Source organism: Mobula birostris, chromosome 9 (genome assembly GCF_030028105.1).
Source record: "Mobula birostris isolate sMobBir1 chromosome 9, sMobBir1.hap1, whole genome shotgun sequence".
NCBI classification, from domain to species: Eukaryota; Metazoa; Chordata; class Chondrichthyes; order Myliobatiformes; family Myliobatidae; genus Mobula; species Mobula birostris.
The window spans coordinates 48208421-48215854 of NC_092378.1; the positions used below are offsets into that span (position 1 = coordinate 48208421).

General features: G+C 43.3%; 1 protein-coding gene across 5 annotated transcripts in view; it reads right to left on the reverse strand.

Annotated features, from left to right (window-relative positions):
- svopl (SVOP-like) overlaps positions 1-6182 on the reverse strand; it is a 155692-nt gene extending 149510 nt beyond the window's left edge. For all 5 annotated transcript variants that reach the window (XR_011887179.1, XR_011887180.1, XR_011887181.1 and 2 more), the window contains exon 1: positions 6049-6182. The gene's annotated coding sequence lies outside the window, so the exon portion shown is untranslated. The remainder of the gene's footprint in view (positions 1-6048) is intronic.
- Positions 6183-7434: the final 1252 nt, after the last annotated feature.

Consider the following 7434-nt stretch of genomic DNA (forward strand, 5'->3'; position numbering starts at 1 on the left):
GATTGGTCAAACATGACCTACCACGCACAAAGCCATGTTGACTCTCCCTAATAAGTCCCTGTCTATCCAAATGCTTGTAGATTCTGTCTCTTAGTACTCCCTCCAATAACTTACCTACTACCAACGTTAAGCTTACCAGCCTATAATTTCCCGGATTACTTTTCGATCCTTTTTTAAACAACAGAACAACATGAGCCACTCTCCAATCCTCCGGCACCTCACCCGTAGAGAGTGACATTTTAAATACTTCTGCCAGGGCCCCTGCAACTTCAACACTAGTCTCCTTCAAGGTCCGAGGGAACACCCTGTCAGGTCCCGGGGATTTATCCACTTTAATTTTCCTCAAAACAGCAAGCACCTCCTCCCTTTCAATCTGTACAGTTTCCATGATCTCACTACTTGATTCCCTTAATTCCATAGACTTCATGCCAGTTTCCTTAGTAAATACAGACGGAAAACACCTATTTAAGATCTCCCCCATTTCCTTTGGTTCTGCACATAGCCGACCACTCTGATCTTCAAGAGGACCAATTTTATCCCTTACAATCCTTTTGCTCTTAATATACCTGTAAAAGCTCTTTGGATTATCCTTCACTTTGACTGCCAAGGCAACCTCATGTCTTCTTTTAGCCCTCCTGATTACTTTCTTAAGTATTTTCTTGCACTTCTTATACTCAAGCACCTGATTTACTCCCTGTTTCCTATACATTTCATACAACTCCCTCTTCTTCTTTATCAGAGTTGCAATATCCCTTGAGAACCAAGGTTCCTTATTCCTATTCACTTTGCCTTTAATCCTGACAGGAACATACAAACTCTGCACTCTCAAAATTTCTCCTTTGAAGGCTTCCCACCTACCGATCACATCTTTGCCACGCTTTTTAGATCCTTCTTATTTCTTCAAATTTGGCCTTCTTCCAGTTCAGAACCTCAACCCTAGGACCAGATCTATCCTTGTCCATGATCAAATTGAAACTAATGGTGTTATGATCACTGGAACCAAAGTGCTCCCCTGCACAGACTTCCATCACTTGTCCTAACTCGTTTCCTAACAGCAGATCCAATATTGCATCCCCTTTAGTTGGTCCCTCTATATATTGATTTAGAAAACTTTCCTGAACACATTTTACAAACTCTAAACCATCTAGACCCCTAACAGTATGGGAGTCCCAATCAATATATGGAAAATTAAAATCCCTTACCACCACAACTTTATGTTTCCTGCAGTTGCCTGCTACCTCTTTGCAGATTTGCTCTTCCAAGTCTCGTTGACTATGGGGTGGTCTGTAATACAATCCCACTAATGTGGCCATACCTTTCCTGTTTCTCAGCTCCACCCATAAGGACTCAGTAGACAAGCCCTTTAATCTGTCCTGCCTGAGCACTATTTTCCCTAACAAGCAATGCTACTCCCCCACCTTTCATTCCTCTGCCTCGATCACATCTGAAACACTGGAACCCTGGAATATTAAGCTGCCAGTCCTGCCCTCCCGTAGCCAAGTTTCACTAATTGCTATAACGTCATAATTCCACGTGTCAATCCATGCCCTCAACTCATCCGCCTTCCCCGCAATACTCCTAGCATTGAAATATATACACCTCAGAAGATTTTTACCACCACTCACAACCTTTCTATTTGCGGATTTGCTTGAACTTTTATCATTTATTTTCATAGATACATTTGGGATATTTAAGAAACTCTTAGATTGGCATATGAATGATAGGAAAATGGAGGGTTATGTAGGAGGGAAGGGTTAGATTAACATTAGAGTAGATTAAAGAGTAGACACAATATTGGGGCTGAAGGGCTGGTACTGTGATTTAATGTTCTATGTTTTAACTGCATGATGTTTTCATATTATAAAGGCTGGCTTGATGGACAAGCTGGTATTTCCACTTAATTTCTCCATACTAAGAACAGTCTATAAATATTGAAGAACAAACCAGAGTACTTTACTGCATCATGCTCATGGGCTCATTCCCAGCACAGTGGCTGCCAATGCATTCCACTCATTGAGAGAGAAGTGTTGTCTCAATGGAGGCTTTCTAACAAACTGAATCGTCTTGGACATTTTCCAATCAGGAAAGGAGGACAGATTTTCAATATATCTTATTATGTTTCACAGAACATCACAACTGCACCTCCAAAATAATCAGTGAACTTAACTGAACAGGCACCCTTTATTGTGTACAGGTTGATCCCCAATAGCAAATAACATTTGAATCATTTTTTGAATAACACCAGTGAAATACAGCAAAACACAAGTCAAGCAGCATCTATGGAAATGAATAAACAGTTGGCATTTCGGGCCAAGACCCTTCTTCAGGGCTGGAAAGGCAGGGAGAAGACGCCAGAATAAAATGGTGGGGGGACGGGAAGGATGATAGCAAGAAGGATATAGGTAAAGCCAGGTGGGTAGGAAAGGCAACTGGCTGAAGAGGAAGCAACCTGATAGGAGAGGAGAGTGGACCATAGGGGAAAGGGAAGAAGGAGGGGACTCAGGGGGAGATGATAGGCAGGTGAGAAGAGGTAAGAGGCCAGAGTGGGGAATAGAAGAAGAGGGAAGGGGGAAGGATTTTTTTTTACTGGATGGAGGAGGAGGAGGTAAATGGGCAGGTGTAGCACTTTGGCTGCTTGCAGGGATAAGCGCCAGGAGGGAGATTAGTGGGGTGGGACAAATGGACAAGGGAATCATGGAGGGAGTGATCTCTGAGGAAAGTGGAGAGATGAGAGAAGGTAAGGATACATTTGGTGGTATGATCAATTTGGCAATGGCGGAAGCTGCAGAGGAAGATGCATTGGATGCAAAGGCTCATGGAGTGGCAGGCAAAGACAAAAGGAATGTTGTTAAGGCAGCAGAAAGATGGGGTGAGTGCAGATGTTGGGGAAATGAAGGAGATGCAGGTGAGAACAGCATCAACAGTGGAGGAAAGGAAACCTCATTCTTTAAAGGAAGAGGACCTCTCTGATGTCCTGGAAAGAAAAGCCTCATCCTGGGAACGGATGCAGTGGAGACGAAGGAACTGGGAACAGCATTTTTACAGGCAACAGGATGGTAAGTGGTTTAGTCAAGATAACTTTAGGAATCAGTAGCTTTATAAAAGGTGTCGGTCGACAGGTTTTCTCCAGAGATAAAGACACAGCAATTGAGAAAGGGGAGGGACGTGTCAGAAATGGACCAGGTGAATTTAAGGACAAGGTGGAAGTTGAAGGCAAGGTTGATGAAATTGATGAGATCAGCATGCGTGCATGAAGCAGCACCAATGCAGTCATCTACGAAGTGGAGGAAAAGTTGTGGAGCATTACCAGCGAAGGCTTGGAACATGGACTGTTCTATGTAGCAAACTGAAAGGTAAGCCTCAGGTCTAGAGAAAGTGGGAAAAGCCAAAGGAAAAATTGTTAAGGGTGAGATCCAGTTCTGCCGGATGGAGGAGGGTGGTGCTGGAGGTGAAGCGGTTGGTTCTTTTATTGAAAAAGAAAGCTGAATTAGTCTTTTGTAAGCTTTATCTATTCCTCACCCTTGCAGACAAATTTTAGTCAGTCTTTGCAGCTGATGTTCCCTTCAGTTTAAAAGCAAAATCTTGGGGAATTTGAGGAGAATGTTGGGAGAATGAAAACCCTGGGACTAATCTGGGTGGAATGGTTCAATGGGGATCTCCCAAGGATAGTCACAGGCAGAGCTAAAAGCAATATGGTATACTCCCAGCCCTAGTAATGCTGTAATCCAGGATTGTTTGCAAGCTAACCACAGAACAAGTGTGCAGAAGACATCATAAATTGTTTTTGTAATTAATATGTCGACTTGAGGTTTGGCAGTCCTACCACACCGATTTATGAATGATGGTGAATAATTCAATATTTAATGAAAGCAGGGCTATCAAAGAACCTTCTGTATCCTTGGTGATGAGTACGCCCGGCAGGTGAGAGGGAAAGACAAGTCTGAAGCAACTGCAGCCATGGTCAACCAGAGGTGCCATTTGGGTGATACATCTCAGCTTCTTGCCAAGGTTTTCGTATCACAGAAACCAGTGCCCAGCCAGCCCAGTCTCGTCTTTGTGATACCAGGAAGTGGTTCAGAGCAATGGAGACGGAAGCAGTTATGAGGCCAGAACATATCGCAGCTATAGTAATGAAGATCTACACTTCAGAATTAGCTGTGGCTCTATCCAAGCTGTTCCAGTACGGTTGCAACTTTGGCATCTGTCCGACAGTATGAAAAATTGTCCTGTTATGTCCCATTCACCAAATTGGTATTGGTTGGTTATTACCACGTACAATCTGATAAAGTGAGAAACTTCTGTTTTGTGTGCTGTCCATACAGATCATGCAATACACTGAGCTAGCATAATGGAACACAGAATGCAGAATATACTGTAATGCCCATAAAATGTTGGAGAAATCCAGCCGAGACCCTTTTAGCCCAAGATATTAACCGTTCTTTTAAATAGTCATTGTTTTATAGTTGAGTGGGTATAATCATGACTTGCACCTTGCATAAACAAGAAATAGATCATTCAGTCAGAATAAAATTGAATGATCTATTCTTTATCTAGGCAAGGTTCAAGCCATAGATGTTACCTGACCTGCTGTGTTCCTCCAACATTTTGTGTGTGACACTCAAGATTTCCAGCATCTGCAGAATCTCACATCACAGAATATAGCCGTGGAGATAGGCAAATAAAGTGCAAGGGGTATGATGAGGTAGACTGCGAGATCAAGAGTTTTAGCCTATGAGAGGTCTTTTCTAGAGACTGATAATAGTGGGATAGAAGCTGACCTTCTGCCTGGTGGTCTGTGCTTTCAGGCTTTTGTACACTTTATTCTGCATTCTGTCATTGCCTGATGTAACAGCTGAGTTTGCAAAAACAAGACAATCTGCAGATACTGAAAATCCAAAGCAACACACACAAAATGCTGGAGGAACTCAGCAGATGGGGCAGTATCTATGGAAAAGAATAAACAGTCCTGATCTGAGGCCCTTCTTCAGCACTGAGGGAGGGGGCTAGACGCCTGAATTAAACGGTGGGGAGGGGAAAGAGGCTAGCCAGAAGGTGATAGGTGAAGTCAGGTGGGTGGAAAAGGTCAAGGGCTGGAGAAGAAAGAATTAGATGGTTGGGAAAGAGTGGACGAGGAGAAAGGGAAGGTGGAGGGGACGGGGGTGGGGCGTGGTGGGAAGTAATGGGCAGGTGAGAAATAGTAAAATGTCAGAGTGGGGGAGGGGTTATTTTTATTCACCAAAGGGAAATCGATAGTTATGCCATCAGGTTGGAGGGTACCCACACCGAATATCAGTTGTTGCTTCTCCATCCCGAGAGTGGTCTCATCCGGGCACAAGAGAAACGGGAATGGGAATCGGAATTAAAATATTTGGCCGCCAACAAAGTCCCGCTGGTAGCGGATGTGCTCGACGAAAAATGCCCCCCCTCCAATTTACGGCGGGTCTCACCAACGCAAGGGAGGTCGCATCGGGAGCACTGGACACAAAAGATGACCCCAGCAATTTCGCAGGTGGATAAGTTTGCATATCACCACAACACCCCGCAAGGTCGGTGGACACTAGAAGAAGTCGGCAGCGAAATGATATTTAATCTGGAAATCGGTGTTCCAAAGTGAAGGGAGTTATCACAGCATGGAGAGTGCGACTTTAAAGTAAGCCCCAGCACAAGCTCACAGTACCTTCTCCCACAAATGGCAAGTACAACTGTGTTAATCTGGTTCCTGTAGCGCCTTTCTCAATAAGTTTATCCTGACTGTTTTTCTTCCCCATAATGTTACCATTGAATGCAAAGCTCCAGCTGCTTCATATTTTTAGAGAGGAGGTAGGAAGAAATGTACGTTTAAAATATAATAAATATTTTGCCCTCTTACGAATACTGCCCTTCGGGTTCTTTACTCACGTGTAGTTAGCGAGGGCGTTTGTTAATATTTTTCTTTAGATTTACTTTCTTCAGTCTCGCAATAATAAAAACAAACACAGTCTGTATTTCAATTGACCCTGTTTTAAAACACCGTGTCATTTACTCTCTGAAAGCATTTCATAAACCTACCTTCCAGTCACTCCAACAAAGGGGAACACTCTGTTTTGCTCCATTATAAAAGATAAAGAGAAACTGACTGGTAAGTGAGTTCCAATTCTTTAGTTACAGAGTCATTGTACAGAAAATATCCTTTTCTCCGGTAAATAGGTTACACCCGTCAAGCAACTTAAATACCCGCCTCTAATTTCTTAAAGGGGTTGGCACACCACAACTAACGTCACTGAATCAATGATCTGCAGAATAGGGAAGGCTCACATGTTGAAAATGGTATCGATGTTAACGTATTTTGGCATCCATCCTCTTTAATGTGGTGGGAATTAAGTGGTAGAGTGTGTGGAAAATACCAGAACTCAATCAGTGTGAAAGTAAGAACCGCCCCTAACACTTGGTTATAAGTAATTGATCTACATTCATTTATTTTGATTAAATATTCAATATTTGCTATTGAGTTCATCCAATTTGTTTCAGGCTGAGATCATTCACCAGGACTCAGTTGTACCTTTCTAAGACCATTGCTGGAATAGCGTATAATTAAAAGCCCTCCAACCTCCAGATTTGAATATCCAGACCAAAAGACATAGGAGCAGAATTTGGCCATTTGGCCCATCAAGTCTGCTCCAGCATTCAATTGTGGCCGATCCTTTTCTTCCCCCCTCCTCAGCCCCACTCTCCAGCCTTCTACCCGTAACCTTTGATGCCATGGCCAATCAAGAACCTATCAATCTCCACCTTAAGTACACCCAATGACCTGACCTCCATAGCCACCTGTGGTAGCAAACTCCACAAATTCACCACCTGCTGGCTAAAGAAATCCCTCCGCATCTCTGTTTTAAATAGTCGCCCCTCTATCCTAAGGCCATGCCATCTTTTCCTGGACTCCCTGACCCTGGAAAACATCCTTTCCATATTTACTCTACCTAGGCCTTTCAACATTTGAAAGGTTTAAGAACATAGGAAATAGGAGCAGGATTAGGCCATCTGGCCAGTCGAGCCTGCTCCGCCATTCAATAAGATCATGACTGACCTGACCATGGACTCATCTCCAGCTACCTGCCTTTTCCCCATAACCCTTAATTCCCCTGCTGTGCAAATCTATCCAACCTTGTCTTAAATATATTTACTGAGGTAGCCTCCACTGCTTCATTGGGTAGAGAATTCCACAGACCACCACTCTTTGGGAAAAGCAGTTCCTCCTTATCGCCATCCTAAATTTATGCCCCTGAATCCTGAGGCTGTGTCCCCGAGTTCTAGGCTCACCTACCAGTGGAAACAATTTTCTTGCCTCTATCTTATCTATTCCTTTCATAATTTGATATGGTTCTAAAAGATCTCCTCACATACTTCTGAATTCCAGTGAATACAGTTCCAGGCAACTCAATCTCTCCTCATAGTCTA